Source organism: Poecile atricapillus, chromosome 8 (genome assembly GCF_030490865.1).
Source record: "Poecile atricapillus isolate bPoeAtr1 chromosome 8, bPoeAtr1.hap1, whole genome shotgun sequence".
Lineage (NCBI taxonomy): Eukaryota > Metazoa > Chordata > Aves > Passeriformes > Paridae > Poecile > Poecile atricapillus.
Genome location: NC_081256.1, coordinates 13923101 through 13947398, shown reverse-complemented (window position 1 = coordinate 13947398; position 24298 = coordinate 13923101). Strand labels below are relative to the sequence as shown.

At 38.4% G+C, this 24298-nt stretch overlaps 1 long non-coding RNA gene across 1 annotated transcript; it reads left to right on the top strand.

The window, feature by feature from the left end:
• The first annotated feature begins 11742 nt into the window (after nucleotides 1-11742).
• LOC131581834 (uncharacterized) lies at nucleotides 11743-23883 on the top strand. The gene is made up of 3 exons (XR_009278157.1): nucleotides 11743-11787; nucleotides 18434-18515; nucleotides 23602-23883. It is a non-coding gene; the product is annotated as an uncharacterized LOC131581834 (long non-coding RNA).
• The last annotated feature ends 415 nt before the right edge of the window (nucleotides 23884-24298 follow it).

Genomic DNA, 24298 nt, shown 5'->3' with positions numbered 1-24298 from the left:
TAGAAGGAGGAAAAGTAGGGCATGTTTAAAAAAAGTGGATTTAACCCTAATAATAAGAAAGGAGTTGCTTTATCTCTTGGGGTTCGAGAGGATGACAGTGATAACTGGTGTGCCTTCCCAAGCAAAAGGAAGAGAAACGATATTTCAAAACCCTTTTTAAAAAAAATTTCTGTACTTTAATTTTTATTTACCTCGTTTTATTTTTTTTTTTTCAGCTGAAAGGTAAGGGGATATTAAGAGGAATGAAGTACAAAAAATAATTTCCTCATACATCACTCTAGCTTTGCTTTGGGGTACATGGGAGAAAATGATGGTTTTCTTGTGATGGACCATTTCTTTTCCTCCCTGTCTCTCAGAAAGCTGAAATTTTATTTAACTAACATTCTCTGCAGCTGATGGTTCTGCTCTGACACATCTTTCTATTTCCACAGGCCTTTCCCAACAGTCCAAGGGGTTAATAGAAATCTATTAAATGCCTTTAAAATACATTTCACATGTTGTTGTGGCTGTTTCCTGGTGTGAATATCTTATTATTTTACTGAGCCTTTTAGACATCAGCTGCTCCCTTTGCACTGAGCATTTGTAATCCCTCTGATTTGCCCGTGTCCCTGGCACAGCAGTTAGATTACTGAACCTTGGGGTTTTGTCTTGTTTTATACATGACTTACAAATTCCAAAAGTTAAATATTGCAGCTGGACCAAAATGGGTCTGATCTTGCTTTTGCTGGTGGCCAGGACCCATTCCCTGCAGAGATGGGAGACTGAAGACGGAGGAGTGCGGGTTTGCAGAGTTGGCATTCAGAGCTGGTTGCTCAACAGAGGAGCATCACTAAAGCTGTTTAATTTTGATTTTTTAATTCCAGGTTGTTGTGGTGTTTTTTTTTGTTTGTTTTTGTTTTTTTTTTTTTTACTTTATTTGCTTGAGGATTGCTCTCCTTCTCGCCACAGCTGCTCTTGCTCGCCCTCTGACGGCGCCGAGCTGCGCTGCACAGCAGTGTCGGATTCACACTTGGCGCTTCGTGCTGCCCGTCATTCCCAGCACAGAAAATAACACACGCACCACACCATCATATCTGCGCTTGATACACGTCTCAAAACACACTCAGAAATTCTCTTTCTGGCTTCTGCCTCCTGGCTCAGGTAAAGCCTGGCTTTGCCTGCCCTTTTTATGCATGGGCTGAAGGCCGTGGAAAACACAGGGATCGTCTCGCTTCGGTGGGTGCTTAGCAGACAGAGCTCTAGACCTGTAGGATGAAGGGATACTTAGGATGTACAGAGGGGACAGGATGTAGGGAATTAAGAGTAAGAAAAACAATATCTATCATGTGGAATGTTCAAAGGGTTTTTTTGCAGCTTCCTGGATGTCTCTGAATTGCCCTGTTTCTGCACTGAAGATATTAGACGTGATTTGATACATGGCCCACCATAGTTTCCATACCTTCACTGTACTTGGAAAAATTAGGTTTGAAAGCTTTAAAGTTCTTTGTACTCAAGTCTCAGTTTACATATGAGGTCAAGAGGAAACCTTTGAGGGCAGAATTTAGAGTGGTTTTGTTTATTTGTTAGTTTTAAATCGGGAAATTACAGTAAAGCAAGGATATTGAGAGGAACGATAAATAAAAGGGAAGCTGCTGAGTAACCACATAGTCAATGCAGCAGTGAAGGGTCCCAGGTCTGTCAGAGCACATCCCATCACAGAAAAGCCAGGTGACATTATGGTCTGAGCAGCTGAGATACTCTTCTCCAGACAATCACATGCATAAAAGGTTAAACAAGCTGAGGACCTTATTATCACCTATTTCCATTTCTTTATTATGTTTTTTTTTCTAGATAATTAAGACTGCATCTTGGGCTTCTGTGTTATCATAAGAGAGAGAAAAGAAATACTAATTTCTACAGATTTTTTAATCAAGCCATTGATCTGAATTTATTATTCTGCATCATTGTAGCTCCAGAAAGGCTTCTACTAACTTCTTTGAGTGCAAGCCACAGTGTAGAGATATATAAACACTGTACATTTAGAGAGTAAGACTCTACTTACTAAATTGAGTGTTTTGTTTATGCATCCAGATCATCCAGACATCTCAGTTATACTCAGGAAGTCATAAAATTTACTTCCCTCAATATAGCAAGGTACTGTTTTTCTTATGGAGTTAGTGTTGCATAAAGAAAGAGCTCACAAGCAAGGGCAAAAAGCCTGTGTATCGTAATAGATCTTTATTCGTCTTTAAATTGTACTGCTCAGCTTTGCAAATGTAAAAGGCAATCTCACAAACAGGATATCCGGAGAAACAGTTATGTTAACTCAGTGCCCCCAGAAATCTTCATTCCTAGACACTTTATTATTAGTTGATTCCACTATGCCCTGTGAAATGAACGTGGCAGCTCATTATCTAGTTCCTGGAGCATCTTTAATGTACAGAAAAACACCCACATGTTGCAAATACACGGGTTATGTAAACAAGTCTGATTATAGTGATTTTTCTGTTGTTACCACCTCTGTTTGCAGAACATCAAGATCTTGAGGACAAAATCAGGACGTGTTTTGTCCTTGACCTTAGTGGGGAAAAGATCTCACCTGGAGCCTTTCACTCTTAGGGTAGCTAAAAAACCGTGTGTGTGAGCCTAAGCTGCTGAGGGCTCTGCTAAGACTGTGCTTTTCTGCTGCTCATGTTTCCTCTGGCTTTTGCAGAGGAGGTTCATGCACTCTTTCCTGCTTTTCTGTTTTGGACAAGATTTTCTTTGCTTGTACTTTTCCCAAGAAAAAATGGTTAATTTTCTACCAGGGCAAAGGTCAATGTTGTCTGTCTTCTCCCATACTCCCAGAATATTTATGCTTTCGTATGCTTACTGATCCTGGTTATTCAAAGCATTTTTCTGGTCTCAGTGTACCAGTTTTAACAGGTTTTCCAGAGTGTATTACATTGAGTAGGCAAGTTGCACATAATGTAACTTTTCCTCTATAAATATCACACCACTTCATCAGATGCTTTGTACTTTCACTGTCAGATTTTTTGACTTTTAAAATACAAAGGTAAGAGTTTAAAGCAGTAATTTATTATTCCACTTGCACGGACCAGAGTAAAACAAAACATTTCTCTAGAGCCATGTTACTTTTAAATTGTCTGAACCCTAAAAATGATCCATGCTTGGTATTAAGAATGCATAGGAATTACACAGTAATCCTCTTGTCCTGGAAGCCCTAAAATAGGGTTTTGTAGTGAGGAAGGGAAATTTGTGTTCCTGGATCTGTCCTGGGGTGGGAGGGGATTAAAAATGTCCATTCAACAAACTTTTCTGATGGCCAGGGTATGTCAGAGGGCCCACTGGCCATCACACTACTTCCCTAACTAACAGGTCATTTTGGTCAAAATTGATTCTTTGGTTGAAGTGCTGTCTTTGTGTGCAAGTGTAAAAAAATGGAACAGGAAACCTGAGTGTGCATTTCACACACAACCCCAGCCTGGCCACATCTCTCTGGTGCTACTGTCCTTCCAAAAACACATGGACTGCCTTGCTCTCCAGGGCAACTCGTTATCAGGAACAAGACAACACGTCAAATGTGGCTTTCCAAATTTAGCTGAAGGCACTCCCACTCATTTCCACCATTTGCTTTGGTGCTTGTGTCCCTGTGACCAGGGTCACGTCCCAGTAACTGTCCCTTCCTCTTCGTGCCTGAGCCATTGCCTACCTGAGGTTCACTCAAGAAACAACAATAACAAAAAAGAAGCAGTACTTGTGCAAGCCAGCCTTATTTGGGGCCTCAAGGGAGCACTTTCAACTTTGTGGTAATTTACATAGCCTAGTGTGGGATGACAGTAGCAGAGAACATGTCATATATAGCCAATTTCAAGTGTTTGTGAGAGCAGAAGGCACATTCTCTCATTAAATTTGACTTGATAAATGAAGACTTGATAAAAAAAATATTTTGACATGCATTAGGTGATTCAATTAAAGTCTGACAGGAACATTTGCTATTCTGTGTCAGAGTAATGAAAACAGAAGTTTTATTTGAAATTTCTGATAAAGGTGTGAAGGTACTGTTCTGAGGTGTTTTTGTTCCCTAAAAGTCTAATTTTAGAAAACAATTACCAAAATCAAAGTCTATTTTTTCCTTCAAATCCACTGAGGTTAAAATAGATTAGCATTCACTTAGTTCTCATTGTATACCAAAGAGCTGAACACATTCTCTCTCAAACAGTGGGGCAAAAGTGAAAAAACACAATTTAATTACAGTGTTACTGTTAAACCCGAACCAGTGAGGAATGAATAAGTATTTCTGTTGAAATTCTCTGAGTTCAGAGATTTATAACTTGGTGATAAGATTCTCCTAGGGCAGAATCCTACTGCACAAACATAGTTTGGAAACAAAAGATAAATATTTTTCAGAAACTGAGCTGTAATAACTGCTAAAACAGCAAACGAGAATCATATTAATTTTATTGCAGTTTCATGATTTCAGATTAATTTTATTATCAGAGCAGGAATTTCAATTCTTCTACAGGCTTTCTGTGGCACTCAGCATTGACTCAGCTGCTGAAAATTGCATTACTCCACTGAAGTCAGTAGACCAATAGTGTTCAAGCTGCAAATTCAACACAGAATTCCAGAGGTATCCAACTCCCAGATCTCAAGTGGCTTCTGAAAATCCCAGATGTTGTAATAACCTACTGATGACATGGCCTTTGCATTTTGTCAAACAAGTACTCGTTCTTGATGAATCTGCAATGTGGGATTTCTCTAAAAGAATCTTCAGTTATTTTCTTTTTCCTTTTGTTTGTTTGTTTGTTTTGTTTGTTTTTTCCCCCTGGGGCAGGGAGGACAATCTTACCTAGTACATCCTTGTGGCTGAGAAGACCTCCCAGCACTGGAGGGAATGGAACATGTATTACAGGAGGAGAAGCTCTGGCCAGCCAGGCAATGCTTTTTGAGGCAGTGGCTTTAGACGCCGGATCCTGAAACAGAATTTAGAGAGACAAGCACATACACTGCACAGACTCTGAAGTAGATGGGTCACTATTAAGACTTATGTATACACATACATTTAACATAACAGCAATACATTTGCTACTTTTAAATGATAGGTCTGCCCATTTCTCAAAACTTGCAAATACTGGCTCTGTTTCCACGCTTTAAATTTTGAATTATGCATCTGGAAAAAACCAACACTTTCCAAATGTGGCAGGATCCTTTGTTTGAGGCTGTCCTGGTTATGGTTCTTCCTTTGTTTATGGTTCTCCTGTACAGGAAAGACATTTTTCAGCAGCTCCAATGTGCTAGTACTCCATGCCATTTTTGCATTCCCTAGCTAAATAAATAACCTGGAATAAGTGGAATACATTTTGGCTCTCTGGGTTCATCTAGTTGAGCTGAAGTGCAGAGAAATAAAGATTAGATCAGACTCCTATCATTTTAAGAGCTATCAACATTTTAAATAAGTAACATATGTATGGCATCAGGAGCTGAGGAGCTAATTTTGACTCTGGAAACTGTGGAGTCAGCCTAAAGAAACAAGTTGAAGATTGTTTCCTTCAACATCACAGTCCCTTCTTTATCTAGATGAGTAGAAAGAGAAAGAGTATCCATTACACCAATAAATACACAGTCTCTTTCTTCTCCAGGCAATTTTTGTGTAAATCTCTGCAAACTTGAAAAGGCTCCCTCTTTTGGGGTTCTGGAGGAGACTGGAAACCCTGCAAAGAGCTATTAAGAGATTTGTTTCCTGCCTTGGAGGGATGACACCCATTCCAGCGTGAGATAGACTAGACTTGTCATTCCCTAACAAGTCTATTTAGGCTTGTCAGAAATTGATGAGTTAATTATGGCTCATTAGATGTAGAGGAGTCTATATTTAAGCTCATTTGGGGTTGGTACAGGAAAGTTAATAATATAGGTGGAAATAGAGGGAAACTGCTAAGGCTGCAGAGAATCTCTTTCTAAACTTGGTGATATTTCCAGATAATCTCTGAAGCAGATTGGGAAGGCACGGTGAACTATTGTCAGAAAATTGGAAAACAGTGGTGTTACTTCCTCAGTCCCCCTCATTCCAGAATTTAAATTAGAAAAAATAGTCTAGATTAAAATATAAATAGCCTAGAACTAAGGCTACACTCAAAAAATTATGTCAATTATGTTTGTATACCCGTCAGGCTGTTGGAAAACGAGCAGATTCTCTGAGAAACACGGTCCTTTTTACAACTCCACCAAACTACATCAAAAATCTTCCCATTCAAAATATCAATATTCTGTGTCAGAAAAGCCTGACACAAATAATGCACTGAGCATTACTGCATAACTTTAGAAATAATTAATCTTACCAGTACATACTACAGAACTAGGATTTTTGTGTTTTACTTGTAAAAGGGGTTTTACTGAGTTTGGCCTTTTATGGTCTTCTATCTTCTACAGGAAAAAATTTTTTCCTTTGTAATTTCCATACCAAGCAAATTGTCTATTGAGGCAACCACATAACTATTTGATCTTGTGTTATTCTCTGACTGTTCAACATGTTTGCACTGCAAGTTTCCAATCCTTTCTGAGAGCCACAGTTGTTGGGTTTTTAACATCCATCCTCCTAAATTCTCACTAAATAGTAGCATTGTGTAAGTATTATCAAAGTGACCCAAAACAAAGAATAAAAAATGATCTGACTAAGCAGTAGCAAACCACGCTGTTTCTGAGTTGAGTGCAGTTTCTGAAACAGGTGAATATGCTCAAGTAGTCAGGATGAGTTAACTTAAGAGGGGCTGTGTGGTTTCCTGTGCTTTCAGATTCCCTGCACACCAAACCTGTGCTGGCCACTGGACCTCTCCAGGCTCCTCTGCATGACATCCAGAAGCTGCACACAGTTCAGCTTTACCTCATTTTACAGCATGACTTTCTATGATGTTACATCAACTGCACAAATGACAAAATCTGGAAAATTTAAAATAAGAACCTGGCCTTAATTTGCATGATATTCTGTTCCCTTCTCAGGGTGTGTGAGTGTTGGCTTCTGAATAATTTTTATTTCAAGATGAATCATTTCAACAGATATATTTTATCACTTGACTCTTGAGTGAGGTAACACATCCTATGAGTACAAGATATGTCTAGGCATTTGTGCTTCTGCTTTCTCTTGCACTACACATTTAAGGATTTTTTCTTTTTTTGCCATCTCTGATTGTTTTGATAACTGCTATACTACTGTATTTGATGTGGATGCCCTCAGACAGATTAATTTAAATTGGTAAAAGTCTATAAACATAAAAGATACTGTGTCAGTGTTATCAAGTAATTTATGGTGGCTTAGTTTTTCTTAATGAACAAGTTGAGAGTGCAATGTAGATGGTTCCTCTTGCTTGCAACTTTTACCCTTTAGAAAAGTGTATTAATTTGAAGCTATAAAAGCAAGATTCAGAGGTTTGTAGAGAATTATATTTTAGAGAATAAGGTATATTTTATGTTTTTTGTTTGTTATTTGTGTTTGTATTAAATACTTATTCACAATTTCTTAAAGACAAGTGAGGAAGACTTAAGTTTGAATTTGTTAACAAAATCCACCATTCTGCTGCAATATTGTAGGAATTTTAATAAACATACCAAGTGAACGACTGAGTTTCCTCTGCCAGCTTGCAGGAAATGCAGAAAGAGATCAAATCATATTGCTACAACTATGAAAATGTGCAGTTTTTTATACTAAGCATGCTTGGTGTACATAACAAAATATCCATACGTTCAAGCTTATTTCTCATTACTTTCTTGTAAATCTGTACATCATCAATAACATTGCAAATAGTTTCCTTAGATTTATTGACTTAACAAAATAAAAATGCATATCAAAATATATATAATTTTCCCAAATCAAGGATATTAAGTGCTAAAGCATTCAGCAATGTATCCCATTTAATAATGTATTTCTCACTCTCCCCACTTTTATTATTATATTGACATGCAGATAAATTAAAAGTGAAACTGGTGGTTTTCTAATCTATTTTTGAATTTTGAAAGGTTTTCTTAATTTATTATGATGTGGATATTCTGTAATCTGGTATATGTATAAATTATCTAATAAGGAGCTCAGTATTTTGAAGGTGTCTTATGATATGAAAAATGGCCATCTTTTGAAATTATGGGATGTATTATCACAATGCCAGACTCTAATCTGCTACCAATTTGTGTCAGCTTTCTGCATTCAAAAAGGACTCAAATCCTCTCTAAAAGTAGGAATCAGCTGAAGGTTTGTCTTGGCTTCATGAGCCCACTGCAATTAGGCAGCATGTGAATGTGTGCCATATGCATTTATTGCTCTTCTAAGCATGTGTTACTTTGATGTGTTAGGTTAGAAATCTAACTCTTTTTCTTGGGCAGCCTTCCTCCTGGGTCTTTATACTGCTTAGCAGTTGAGTCCAGACTTTGAAACACAGCCTAATTTAGAGGCGGATGCTGCAGCTGCTGCTGTCATTTCAGCTGATTTTTTTTCCCCTTTGATGTCAGCTTAGAGTCTCGGTGGCTGCATCGGTCCCGCAGCCGCCACGATTCGCCGAACGGGCACCACAGCATTTTAAAGGTCTCTTCGCCTTTAAATCTAATTTCGGGAGCTCGGGTCTTTCACAGTGCACTGTTGCTTTAGTGAAATGTTGAGTTCTCACAGAGTATGATCTTCCTGATCTGGAGGAAACAGAAATTGCTTTGAGTTATGTTTAATATCTGATTAAATGCTGATGATACAAGAAGAGGGGTTGATTTATTTTGGCAGGAGGATGGGATGCCTTGCCCATTCTGCCCCATCCTCTCAGCTCTATGTTCTGAAATTAACCTTTTCTCCTTTGAAATTTGCTCTCTCCCTTTTCAAGACTTAATATTAACTATATTGTCCCTTTCTCCACAATTTATTTCTGCAATGGTAGTATGTGCAAAGACATTCCACTTCAATTCCTCTTGCTCTTGGACCATTCTTAGCTTTCCTTTCTGCTCTCTCTTTCTGTGGCTGACATGAACTCAAGGAGTGCAGGAGCTTTGATCCTTTCTGTTGCCTTTGCAGAACAATTTCTCTCAGTGAGGTTCCCCTGCTCAGGCCAAGCCCTGCCTTCAGATGCGCATGCATTTTCCCATTGATTCCAATGAGCCTCACAGCCTTCTGAGGCTCCTCTTTGGCTTTTAATCTTTGCCTTAAAAGATATAGGCAGATAGTAGTTGTCTAACCCTTTCTAATAACTGAGGTCTTTGGCTCCTTTATTGTTTTGGCTGCTTTTTCTGTGTTGAAATGGTGTTCCATACCATGCCACAAAAGGAGAGCAAAGCCCTATCCAGATACGCTCGTTTAGGCATTAATTCCATGCTTTTATTTCCTGATTTTACTTCTATTTTAGCTACCTTTCTCTATCCAAATTACATTTTCTCCAAGGTGCAATGAAGTATATTAGTCTTTCCTATACTTTCCCTGGTATTACTATATTTTGTCAAAACAACATTTTAGGCAGATTATTTTTTGCAAGTTTTTTTATTCTTGCAATAATGGGATCGGTATTTTTTCAGATTTGATATTATTAGCAAATATAAAAGACACAATGGGCTAGAATGAAGCAATTTTGAAGGAGATTTAAAATTTAGTAAAATGAAAGAATTGAATGTTTGAATTCTAAAATTTCAAGGATTCTTAATGAGACTACAAAATGATGCTAAGCAAAGGCAATAAAAATCACAGTGATTTCCAATAACTATAATTTTTACAGAAGTAAATTTACTCATTTGAATTTACTCAATTTTTACAGAAGTGAATTTGCTCAGTATTGGTACTGATACTACTGGACATTATTTAAAAATATTAGACAAAAAAATTCTCCTGCTCTGACATCACATAATTACATCTATGAGAGACTTTATGCATACAATTTGTCATGTTAAACTCCAGGAACTAAACCTTTGTTTAGGAGCTTTTCAGGCAGCATCCTTAGACTGCTGACTCTTCCTGTTTTTAATGTGGGTTTGACAGTAGAGCAGGGGATTTGGAACATTTTCTTTGTAGTGACAGAGGCTCCTTGCTGCTCAGTCTGTTAAAGAGAGAACCATGTAGAAGTCAAGATATCCTCAATCAAAACTTTAGAAAACATGTTTCAAAACTTGAGAAATGAAACAGAAAGCCTTCACTGCTGCTGAAAAGCCAATTTAGTCTGATTTAATTAAAATAAAAATTTTTCCTTCACAATCAGAAGGCTGGTTGCACTAATGTTTGAGCAAAGAAGGACTCTATATGATTCTTATGCAAGAGCAACTGTATTATTAATTCCAATGCACTACCACAATGATGAGAAACTGAGCAGCTGATATATACTGCAGTGATGACAAATGTGATATTGGAGGTCTGGAGGAATTGTGAGTGTGATGGTAGGAAAAACTTTCACTCTATTGCACAGTCTGCTGCAACAAGACAGGTGAGGAATAAAAACATATGCTGAGATTGCTCAAGTTTCTTTTGCTACACTTTGCTTCAAAACAGCTGGTTGTTTCTGAGAAATTCTGTTTTCATAAAAGACACCACAAGGAGGGGGGAAGGCTCTGGCACATGGTGAGCCCTGTGTATTCAGAGGTGTTTCAAATGGTGCTCTCCTTGACAGCCTGACTTGAGGAGGGGGTAAAGTTATATCACACTGCAGCAATACCTAAATCACAGCTGTGAGGCAGCAAATTGTGCAAGAGGATTCTTGTGCTGCTGAAGCCTTGGCTCTGTGCAGACCCACAAAACTTAGTAGGCAACTGTGGCCTTTTTCGCAGGGTGTCAGGTGCTAAGGATTATGCCCAGTGCTGGTTGTGCCACTGAGTAATCAGAAGGAAGAGAGGGTGCTCAGAGCAGAAAATCATCCTTGCAATAGTGATGTTAGCTCCAGCAAAACTAAAGAATAAACGACAACTCATGCATGACAAGGAAAATTTGTTAGAAAAATGATAATAAGATTGTGTTTCTTGAGAATCATCTGTTTCACTGAGAATGAAATACCTTAAAATAAGTCTGGTTTCAACATTTTTAGAGTCTAAGTACTTCTGGTTTAAAAATATACATGGTGATTAAATATACATATAATGAGTAGCAGTCAAGACAAAGTATACTGCTGGGAAAAAATCCAAATGTTCATATTCTGAAATCCTATATGAAATGAAATGAAATTACTGTATTCTATTCTGCAGCAATCCCAAACAAAATTATCTGTATCTTGTGAAATTGGAACATAAAAACCATCAGGAATTGGCTTCAGCAAGGTGTGCAATAATTTCCATTCTTGATGACATCCCAGGAGCTACCCAGAGCCTTGAGAGATGAGCCCTAACGAGAAAGCATACGACCTTACCATATCAGGGCCTCACAACAGTCAAAATCTAGCTTGACCTTCAACAGTAAACCAGGTCCCTCAGGCTAAATCCTAACAAGTCTTGCCTTCAAACCAAGGCAAAAGGCCAAAAATGCTTATCCAGGGAGCAGCAATAGAGCTGGAAAATGAGAGGTTCTTTTTTGTTTGGCAAACATCGTAGTTTGACCTCTGTGTTCTCACTGTGCCAAGTTATCTAATCTCCAGGAGGCAGTACTTTTTAATCTGCCAAGTGCCAAGCTGGCTCCGTTCCTGTCAAGACCAGTATGCAGTGCCAGGCATGTGGATTAAGGTTTAGATGTGCAAGATGACAAACCTCTCTCCTAAATCAGGATTTCAGTGAGTCACAACCCATGGTCTGATGCTCCAAGACCCTCAGGACCCACTGTGAGTTGCACTCCCTCACTGAGCACCAGGGCAGCAGGTTTTCCGTTTCCAAAGCCAGGTGTGTGGAAAGATGCAGGGAATGTATGATCTGTACAATAAAAACAATGAAAGGAACTATAACTAATGTTACATTGGCCAACAGTAAGTAAAAAATAAGAAAAAAATATTGTAATAACAGGAAATTAATTTTTGATTTTGCATTCTGTTTTTCATTAGCTTTGAATTTTTTTAGACAAAGATTTTTAAGAACTGTTTGATAATATAAAAATAATTAAAAAGTGATTTTAGAAAGTTTGTGCTACGAAGATTTTTTTTTTCAGTCAGAGATTCTTCAATCAAAATTCTTAAAGACTAGCAAATTCATTGTAAATAATTAAAAATAATCTTTTCTAGCCACTGATGGCAGAAAACAATACCTGGAGCTTATTACAGACAGACACTGCTTCTTTTTGAACAATCTGTCTTTTCCTCTGGACCTTTTTTGTTCCTTATATTGAGTTAGTTATTTAAGTTTTCTATTTCACTAAGAAAAGGGGTTTTCCCCATGCATTAACTTAAAAATAAACTGATGAATAAACCTAACTATTAACCTGTGGAGGAAGAAAATAAATGGCAGCATTTTTTGTTATACAATATTCTCAGGCACATAATGTGACTCTTGGGGTTGGTGCTCCCCTGGGAGAAGGGTCCTTATGGGTCCCTTCGGACTCAGAATATTCTGTGATTCTGTGATTGTTAACATAAAGATTTATTCTTTTGAAAAAAAATCTCAATTAAAATGTGTCTATATTTTGTAGACAATTAAGGTATACAGTCTTTTTCTCAGTATTATTCTCCCATTTAGATCTATCCTTAACCTGTTGGGACAGAATAAGGACATATCTTTGTGAAGAATAAAGGGTTTGCTTTGCCTTTACAGTGGTTGGAATGAGCCATCAAGTGTCTATTACTCATTTGCCTTCATTTACTTTTTACTAAGGTCGCCTTCAGTGTGGTTAATAAACAGCAAGATCATCAGTCACTTCAAAGTGCTTTCACATTCCATAGTTTGTTTTTTCTGCAGTGAGCAAATGGAAAGATAATCTGGTAGAAATCAGTTACATTATGATTCATCTTTTATGTGACCTCCTTGAGAGGCCTTTGGGTAGCACATGGGCTTTCCATACAATTCTACGTAATAGTTGGCTAACAAAATATCCTTTCCCACACCATTCCCTCAGCAATGCTGAAAAGTCATTAAAGGCTTTGTGTAAAGAAGGCTTCAAACCCAGAAGTAAAATTTCCTCTGATCAACGATATTTTTCCTTTGTGTTAGACAGATTATTTTGCATCTAGACTGGCTAGATCACTAGCTAGTCTGGACTAGCTATTCCTCATCTTCATGAGGAATAGCTGAACTGACTTCTGATATGGTCTTGATATAATGAAGACTTTGTTTTCTACTGTCAGTCAAGAAAATCTGGACTGCAAAATTAAGGCCAGACATCTAAAAGGCATGGAATTTCTCCCTCCTTGCTTACACATTGTATCTGCTTTCACTGAGCCCAAAACTATGTAACCATTGTTTTTCACTGGCGGCTATTTGCTATCTCTTAAGACTTTCACATTTAGGGTTACTAACAAAAAGAAGCAAGCCCAGGTAAAGAAGCCAAAATGTCCTGATCCTGGTGGGCAGAACTGCCAACATATCCCCTGAAAAGTACAATTTCTATTAAAGATAACACTCTTTGATTTACTTTGGTCAATGAACATAGATTTGTCTTCTTAAAAAGTATAAAAACTACACCCAGGCTTTCTCACAAGGAGGACAAAATATTTTTCTTCCTAGACTCACAAGATGCTGGATTTTCTTGAGAGTACCGACAACATTTCCTTGTAGGTCTGACAAGATGCTATGTCCAACACTGCTTGTGTATCCCCTTCTGTTCCCACCTCTTCCCTGGAGCACTAGTGGTGGTCTTGCTGCATGTTTCACAGATGTTTCTTCCACTCAACTCCTCAGTTGTTTTTCAAATGGCTTCTTGCAGCAAATGATTCCATGTGTGTATGCTCCTTCCTTTCTGCTGACACCTTTTCTTTCTATAAAAACAATCTGCTGCTGCCTTTCAGATCTAGAGAGACACCATCCCATACCACAGATGCCGTTTTTTTTAGACTCTGGCATTGGTACACATGGTCAGCAGGCAATATCTCCCTCCTGTCTGTTCCTCATGACTAACAATGTTGATGTTTTGTTCTTTCAATCTTATTTCCCTCTGTTACCCTTACACACTGCATTTTTTTTTTCTTTTCCTGTTACTCTGCTTTCTTTGTACTAGTGGCCCATATGGGATCTCTTCATCTCTCACTACAGCTTGGAGGAAGAAAATCTCACACACTGCTTTAGCCCCAGTAACTACAGGCAACATGTATGCCAACTTTTTCTTGTGCTCAGGAACTGAAAAAAAAATAAAAATCAGCTTCACATTTTCTTTATACACCCACATGCAAGCAAAATTAAATTCACTTTCTACAGCTGCTCACAGTACTGGTTACTGACTGATTCTGAAGAGACATGCAGAGATCAGATGCTACCATTGAGTTGATTGCCTTTTTAGTTTGCATGTGATAAAAGTTGAGCTGAGATTGTCTAGTCATTTCCATTCTGAAAGGTGCTCTCATTTGCCTACAATAATCTTTGCAATCAAAATTCTTATCATGTCATGACTGACCAAAAGGGGACTGTGATCCAGCTTGCTCCAGCAATTTCTTGATATAAAGACAAATGAAACCCCCCAAACATCTTGCATCCTCCTTGTAGCTGCATTATCTGGGACCAAATTTATTTGAAATTGCTCTAGTACAACTGAAGAAATTGGCACAGTATTTTGCTGAATAAACCCAGGGTTTTGCCAAAAAAATTACCGAACTAGCACATATTACAGAATACATCACTGTCCACCTTTGTACACGTATGTACATTACACACACACACATATATATATCTCAGAGCTCTTTTATGAATATGGCAGCATTCATCTGGATAATTCCTTTTCTATTTTAACTACCTCTTATCTTTTATATATAACAATAGTTTAATGCTTCCTCCCAAAAAGTAATGTTGCATACAGACAGACCATTTCTAGGATTAGTACTGGAAAATACTATGCCCTTTCATTCTACAAAAGAATTAAAGAAGGTTATGCACTTAGTTTGCCTTTATTTTCCTAAAATTCTAGGGATGTTCTGAGAGAAAATTGACACGATCTTTACTTTATCACTTGAAGTGGGTTTGGGTTTGGAAGTAGATCAGTGATGGTCCATGACAATCATTTCTATAAATGTAGAACAATTTTTGTTCTTTTCCAGATACATGTGTCTCCAAAGAGATTCATGTACACTGTCAACAACATCAACAAATCTGCATTTCTTTCCTCCTCTTATTCTCACTCCAGGAACATTTGAATGACCATATTTTCACAACAAAAGAGTTCTTTGACAATATTAAGGTTATTTTTTTTTATGTGAAGAACGGAAGCAATATTATATGATTTTCCTAAGTCACAAAAGGTAACAAGTCAGTGATAGGTACAGACTGGATTCAAATTTGTATTCTGCACTTCCAGCTCTGTGGACCAAACCATGTGACCTGGCAACATTAACACAAGCTATCTTCATTTTATGCTGTAGTATTATTTAGGATTCATGTCTATCTTCTCAGATGTGAGATTGCTGAGCAGATAAAAGCTGCAGCTGATAGCACTTTAGGAATGGCATAGAAGATGCAGGAGTCATTCTGTCTCAGCCTGAATTTAGGGAAGTTTAAATAGTACAGAATGTTTTGATTTTTTTTGGGAAAACCATAGAAAGAAAAATGTATTTCTTCTTTTAATGGAGAGAGGGAGTGACACGTTAGTAGCCGAATCAACACTGTCATTGCTCCCTTTCCTCTTTCAAGTGTAGCATGAGAGTTTCTCACACTATGCTGGGAAGATGTCCAGAAGCAGGAGAAATGCAGCCTCAAGGATTTTCATTTCCTGTTTTTGTCAGTGCCAGGCCACAGCCTTCAGTGGATGGAAGACCAGTGGGTCCTGTGCACTCTTCCAACACCTGCTGAGGGTTAGGTTTCTTTTCTTTTGCTCCTTTTTACTTAGGGAATTTTTTTCCCCCCATAAGTTGTTAGAAAACACTAATGACTGGGTACTTAAGAAAAACAAGAGAAGTGGCTATGGTCAGAGGAGGAGGGCATCTGACTGCACTTCTCTTATCTGGGAGTTTCTATCCGAGGGGCAGAGACATCTCGAGAAGTGGGCAGGTAAAGGACGGGGCTGGGGCATCTGCTGGCTCTGTCCCTCTTGCCTTGGGAGGACGATGGTTGGAGCTGCTCCTTGGGGAAGGGAATTCTCTGCTGCTGCCGGAGCCCAGCTCAGCGCTGCTTCTTCTGCCATGGAGTGAACCTCAGCTTGGGTGAGCAGCCACTGAACTGGGACCTTATTATCACCCACCTCAATAAAAGCAGGACCTATCCCCATCTCCTTGGGTGCCTGGGATCTTGGGTTTGCCCCTCTCTGCCCAGCTGGGAGGAGCCGGGCTGCCGCTATCCTACCCCCGCGGCTTCTTTGGCGCTGCTCCGAGCTTTTGCTGCACTGCAGCCCTGCACCTCCACCTGCTGAGCCATCCTGCCGGTCTGGTTTGCTGCTCCCGGCCCGAGAGTCCTGCTGGAACACCGGGATGCCCCAGGGGGCTTTGGGCAGCGAAGCCTCTCTGCCATCCCACACATCTGGGCCCAGCCGCCATCACCGCGTGTGGGCCCAGCCTGCGCCACAGCGCCCCCTGGCGGCCCGGCGGAATCCCCGCCCCGCCCACCGGGAGCAGCAGCGCCCCCTGGCGGCCGTGCCCGGAGCTGCAGCGGGGAGAGCGCCTGCGGCCCGGAGCGGCCCCGGGGCCTGCTCTGTGTGGTGTGAGGGCCGGAGGTGGTGTGTGTTTGCTTTCTTACACATACCAGGAAAGAACTGTTATTCCTATTCTCATGTCTTTGCCTGACAGCATCTTAATTTCAAATTATAATAATTCCGAAGGAGGGAGTTTATGTTTTTCCTTTCCAAGGGAGGCTCCTGCCTTCCCTAGCAGACACGTCTTTCAAACCAAGACAGCACCATTATTGATATGTGCATTATGACACATGCATAACTTCACATTAGGCTTAGATCTTCCTTTGCCTAGAATCCCTTCAAAGTATTCAAAGCAACAGCATGAAAATTTGGGATTTGAAGGATGAACATTTCCATTCTAAAACTGCTGAGACTAAAAGTGTGTGTTTTTCTCAGTTTTATTGTGTGCACATAAAAAGATATAGCACTACATATTTATCCTCGCCTTAACCACCATTATCTCTATGATTCTGATAGCTTTTAGGAGCCTCTTCAAGAAACAACTTATGAAAAGCTCTGTAGAAATGTCATACAACAAGCAGCCTCATCTGGCAAGAGACCAGTAGTAAAATATTGTCCAGCTTAAGGCTACTTGTAAAAGCCTGGCCCAGTTTTTCCAGGCCCAGGATTTCCCTTGAGGTGATGAGCAGGTGGGAGATGCAAGGGGGATGCATGTGCTTTCAGAAGAGGGGAATAACAATAGCAATGAAAATAGACACAGTTAAAGCATTCTAAAAAAATAGCAATGAAAGGAAGAAGGGGCAGAGTAAAATGAACAGAACTGACAGAATACTATCAATATTCAAGACAAGCCAAAGATACTTGTATCAATATATAAAATATGTAAATGAATCCACGAGTCGTAGGCAAACATTTGCAGCTGTGAAGGATGTTAAAATTTGTGTTTTATTCGATGGGATGAGAGAACAATGTGCAGAGAATAAAAACAATTGAGTTTCAAGAAGTGCTTTGGCAGCATTCAGACACTGGCAGTTGTCATCATCATAAGAAGAAAGAGAAAAAACAGTTTTGCTTTTTTTTAATTTAGTTGGTTCTTTTTACAGAGAGATCTGTTATACAAATGCATATTTTTCTACTAGCATCTTTCAGATCAAAAATGATGTTTCACAACATATGTAGATTTGTATTTTTATGGGTAATATAGTTTCCCTAATAACCTTTCCAAGTGAAAGATTCTGCCTGATTTAGAGAAAGAGACTATTTTTTGTAAATTTGATTAGACACCTAAACTCATCAGTCCGTCTCTGAGCCATGTACCTGATTATGCAAAGGTATATGCAATACATTATGCGAAAGCTGTTTAACTGGGATTGTATCGTGGCTGTAACCAAAGTGGGTTTAGAGATAATGAGCTTGCATCCCCGAATACTTAGGATCGCAGTCTACTCTCTAAACTGATGATGCAGCAGCTGCATAATGCAACAATGTAATTTATTCATGTAATATGTACAATATTGCTGTAATAAAAAGCCCATTGGCGGTTCCTCTAATTCTCTGTATGAGCACCCTGTTATTAGTAGCTATGTAAGTCAGTATTTCAGTGTTTTCAAATTCTGGCTATTTCTAAGTTTCAAGCCACAATATTTTAAAAAGAGGGAAAACCCCCAAATGACCTGAACAATTTCACATGGTGTGAATTGTGAATCTGCTCACATTGAACTGAAACCTGCAGATTTTTTGATCAATGAAATCAGTAAACATAGCAGAAAAAAACCAAAAACATACGCATGTCAAAGTGACCCTAGTTACTGATTTTTTATTTTTTTTCCACAGATGCATGTCATGATGTGTATGAAAAGAACTTAAGTTGGAACAAGGAGGAGAAAGAAGTATTTTGGGTTTTCATGAGAAAATGGTAAGTCCCCTGATCTTACCATCTTTTTCATCCAATTGTGAGTGTTGTTTATCATATGAGTGTTTATATTGAATCTAGATTTCTCTAAAGTAAATTTTAATGGAAATGTGTTAAGTTTCAACAAGAGCCTACATGTAAAGATGGTGAAGAAGAGCATTGCAACAGACTGCTTGGAAATTAATCTGCCAGTTTAACCCAGTAACCGACATGCATACTAAAACACTGATGTGAATTGAAAATAAAATAACCACGCTTGACAGATATAATAGTTTAAGTGATTTCAAATTAACCACATCCCACTGACCGCAAGTGAAAAATGTGTTCATTCTCCCGCAATGAAACATGCTCTAGGGACTCATTATACAGAGTGGAGTAAGTAAAACCAGAGTGGAGTAATTGATGCTGAGGAGGAGGGAAGAGTGACAGCTATTTAATGATTCTCAAACTTATACATAAAGATATCACAAGCACTTAATATATTATTTTTCCCTTTCCAATCCAGAAATATTATAGAGTTAAATCTATATTGTGCAGTAATTGCAACACTTGATATAGCTGTTAGGAATAATGAATCATGACAAAGATGCACCAGGCAGTGGATGAAAAGAGTGAATAACAAACAACTTTGCGACAACATGTGTACATGAATTATGGCTGCTCTCTTTCAAGAGAACAGGTGAGATGAAGTCAGGGCATATCTATTGTCCTAACTCTGCCCAAAATTGATCTCCAAATGGCAAGAATTCCTTAAACAGTTTGAGCATCATGAAATCCAAGTTGACATGATTTGCTCCCTTCTTTTCATGTACACTGAGGTCTTTGTTTGTTGACAGTGTGCAGAATAGAAGATATACATGATCCCTATCCCTGCCTGCTTCACAGGGAAGAGGAACAGTCACATATTCTATATAATCTTTATGCTCTATGGCAATATTGGTTTAACTCTAATCTTCTGTATGTATGAGTAACATCTAGCAGACAACACCATGCTCACAAACCCCAGGTTATGAACAGCTGAGAAGTAGCTACACAGTCAGCTGGCAGTTGGTGTTCATCAATAGTTCTGCTGTGGCTGCTGGCACTAAAGGGTGTAGCATCTTCTGCTACAAAGCTAACAGAAGCAAATACATAAAAATCTCCATCCGTTCACAACCTGAATTATTCTATGATTTTAGGGATAGCAGAAAGTCATTTGCGCTACATATTATGAGGAACCACAGCACAGGTTTTAGAAAATTTTTGTCCTATCTTACTTTGTTACCTATGGGGTCATGACAAACTATAAAACTTCATTAGTATGCCATTGCCACTGACTAACTCTACCCTTTTTACTTACTTTGGCCACCTTGTCCATGTGCTGTACAAGGCAATCTCTTCAGCAAACACTATGTTTACAAAGATGGTGATTATATGGTACCCTATATCTGACTACAGAAAGAATACGACTGGTGTGGGAACCATCAAGAAAGGTTTTAACAGTATGAACAGAAATTGTCCTAACTGATCCTTGGAAGAGGAACAAGAAAGCATTTGTACTGTGGGTTTGTGGTGTGCCTGTCTGTGACACTCATGTGCAGTCTGTTGAGGCATCCTGGCTTTAGAAAGGTAAATTTTTGTGATTGGAGCTGGATGGGAATGCAGGGATCTGTCTGCGTAACTGCACTGTCAGGACTGTATAAAGGCACTCACTTATGAGGGCTGGGCTTCTGGGTTTTCTTATAGCAACTGACTGCTCCTGATACCCCCAAAATTGAGTGCAGGTTGCCAGCTGAGATCCACTTTTGACAAGACAGTTCTCCTCTTCCTTTCCTGGCCTGTGAATTGAGTGACCCTTGAGGATTTAAGGAACTATCTAAAAAGGACAATAGCCAAAAAAATGTTTACCAAGTGCAGCAGACTGATTAAGGCCTTGATTTTTCCATTGTCTGAATATCATACAATGCTTGCTTGTTGTTATTTCCTTATTCAAAGATAGCATCACCGTAATGGTATCCCCACTCAAGTTTAGCATTTATTCCAAGACTGATTCAGTGGGAATAGCGCCAGTCATTTTAGGCATTGTCTATTTTGGGATATTAGCAAGTGGAATGCATTTTATAATGGGGAGTTTATACCTTCTCTAACTTATGAGCTGCCTAGATGGATTAAACTATCACTATAAAAGGACCAAATCTCCTGCTAACACTTTTTTTCCCTCCCATGTTCCTAATCAGGAAATTTAAGGAATGCTCTGTTTGGAAGAATCTCATGTTGTGGTGTGTTCCTGCAACTTGGAGATCTTTCACAGGAGTGCTTATGAGACCTGGGCATATGTGTGCTGCTGTGAACAGAGTGCTACCATGTGGGAGACTGATACTTCGTTGAGGACTTACAGCTCTCTTAGCTACCAAAATAAAAACCCAAACCAAAATAAGAATAAAAAGAAAGAAAAGTGTGCATGTGGGAATAGTTTGAGTCTCCAGAATAGACTAAACTTACAATGAATGATGGTTTCTTTACCATCTCCTGGCTGTGGTGTTCTGCAAGTTTCTTGCCTTAAATCTCTTTTATGATTTATCAAGAAGAAAAACAAACATGTTTTAGGCATATGTCCAATGGTGATGGACTTATTCTATTGTACAGATATTAATTTTATGCCAAAGTCACTTTCCTAAAAGTCACAAAGACGGGACAATTTTCTTTATCTTTAGAAATCACAATTGTTTTGGGTTTGTTTTTTTTTTTATTAGAGAAAGTTGCAGTCATAAAACAAATAATTAAACAGAATGCAAATAATCCTCATAAGTATCATTTAATTCAGCTTGAAAAATGTGGTGCAAGCTGATAGATTATACTGAAGGTAAACACAGGCATGACTGCTCAGGAAGGAAGAGATTTCATAAAGATAACTTCAAAATAGTCAAAAAGAAGCAAAATGGGAGGAAACTGAGTTCTAGTAATTGACTCTGCTTAAAACCTCAGTACCAGGGGTCAGGTTTTGGTCTCTCTGCCTCAAACCTTGCTTAGCAATCTTTTGCAGAAGAAATCAGAAGTGATGAAATGAAGGCACAATTAATGGATTGTGTAACTCTTACCAGTAACCCTGTCTGTGAAATGCAGCTCTCTCATGCATGTTTTCAGCCCTTTCATGAAATCTATTCATTCAGCAATTACCACCCAGCCGCATGCCTAGCTGGGGAAGGGAGCTCAGAACACAGATGCTGCACCTGCCAGAGGGGCTATGGGCAAAAATCTTCATTATACACCAAGGAGATTCTCATCTTCTTTACATTTGACCCATTCTGAGCAACACTACAGAAGACCCAATGCATTTGGACATGAATTTGGATGTGAATGCAACACTGCAAACAAATCAGTCCATTATAACAGCATATTATAGAGGCACCATCTGTGCCTGTGTTTGCAGGTAGAACAAATTCAATTTTCCAAATTTAAAAAAGCCCTACCACACCATAAACCACAAAATTAAAAAAAAACCCCAACCCCTCCTTAGTTAGGATTAAGGCTCTCATTATTTGCCCATTCCACCAGTGTTGCACACCTTTAGGCCAAGCATGAGTTGTGATAGGCTGTCATGCCGTTCAGATATTATAGATGAAATCCTTCCAGAAGCAGCATCTGGCTCGATTTGTAAGCTCTGCAGTCATTTGTAGTGATGGGGTTACATGTGCCCTAGGCTTTGTCAGATGGTTTGGCTGCTTTTCTCCAGGTTTTTTTTTTTTAATTGTTATTAGTTGTTGATGGTAAGGAATTCATACCCTGCAATATATGCTCAACTCACCGGTAATTTGCATGTTCAAGTAAAAAGATGCCTCATTTATAATTAAAGCATTTTGAAACCCGACCACTTGCATGTTTTAGATGTGTTAGTATTAGGTATAAAACTATTTAATTTTCTCCAGTGGTTTACTTCTGAGAAAGCTGTTGCCTGGTTGCCTACATGTTAGTGGTGGGAATGACCTTCCTGGATATCTTATTGGTCAGTACCTGTAATACAGGGAAATTTCTTGAAGACTGTAGAGATGATCAACATATCCCCAAGCGTTTTTTTCTTTCACATTCTTTTTTGTCACCATGTTCAGTCCTGAATGTAAATAAGGCAAATTCCCAAATAGCATGTAATGTGTTAGACCAAATGCCTAATTAGTGTGTGTTCTCTTTTTACTTTGAAATCTTAGTGTTATAAAGGGCCTTGCCTGCCTTGTTGAAAGGCTTAATTTAGATAATTGTTATACCTCAGTGTGGTATCAGGTAGCATACCACAATGTGTTGTCCAAATAGCTTACAGCTGCTTTTACTAAATATAAAAATTAAAATGCAGGGTACAGTGTGAAGTTTGTGAAGCACAATAAAAACAATGGTTCCTAGGAATTTGTTTAAAATATTATTTTCAAGGCTTAGAGGCAATCAGAGGAGAAGGATTCAAGGACAGTGGGACTAATGTAGGTGTGTGTAAAAGATGACAGAAAGATTTAAATATTTACTGGTACCCAGAGAAATAATCTCATACTCCAAAACTTTGCTTATATACCATTCTTCAAATTCCTGATCTATCTTTTACTGTATCTTTTCCTCTCACTTGTGCTAATTTTGGTCTGGTCTCTGAAAAGATGTTATTCACATATAAATTAAATAAATATTGAACAAACAAGGATGTTGATAATTACATGCTTCTTCTACTTTCTTCTGTTATCATGTCAGGTGACAAGAAGACTATAATGAAAATTAGTTGATGTAAAGCACAAAGTAAAGAGCATCAACCTAAAGTGAAACTGGTGAATAAACCATCTATGTCTGCATGATGTTTGTTCACGGAAAGTATTTATTTTTGAACACCAGTGAAAGAACAAATTAAAACAATTCAAACTTCATTGCTGAACCAAGAAAAGGGTTAAAGTCACTCTCTTTACTGCTTAGGATTCAGCCATATCCACTGAAAAATTGTGTTGAATTTTTGTAAGGAGTGTGTTATTCATGTAGAGTTTTCAGGCAATGACTCCAAGAAACATTGGAGGCTGCTTTAAACAACACAAACTGGTTTTGACATGGGTAATCAATGAATTAAATTTTGCTTCTCATTCTTCAGGGTTTGGAACACTACCTGCAAGTGCTCTCAGAGGCCGCTTGAAGAAGGAGGAAAGGATTGGGCTAAAGATTTTCATGGAGATTTTTATTTTCACATGATCAATTGTCCAACTGAGGCAGTGCATGGTACAAAGGTGTGGGAAACATGGCATGGGACCTTAAATAGACTAAGATAAGTTTCCATATTTGTTAAATTTGTTAAGTTTGTTATGTTTGTTAATTTTTTACAAATACACTCAATTTTAAAAATCATTGGTTTGTAAGTAATTTATAATCAGAATTCAGAATTTAGAATCAGACTGAATCTTTTGAAAAACGTTATCTGTTGTAACCAGCACATTCAACTGCAATCATATTTTGTGTCATTCAACTGCTGCAACTTATTTTTCTAGAGTTTTTCTAGCATATGGATTTAATCCCTATGTGTAAGTTTTTGCAGTCAAAGTTAAATTCATCTTTGATGTAAAACAATTTTTTCAATGAAGTGTTAAAATTTGCTAGATCTTTAATGTGATTAATTATGAAATCTGAAGTTTTGATAATTTTTTCGTCATCAGCACTGATCTAAAAGTAGGTTTTTTTGAAGTCTCCACCTCTGAATACTTTGGCCTTACATTTTCTTTTGAAATATTTCATTTAATGCACACAATGTCTTGTCTGTCTTATTCTCTATGTGGCTGAAGAATTTTCAGGTTTGC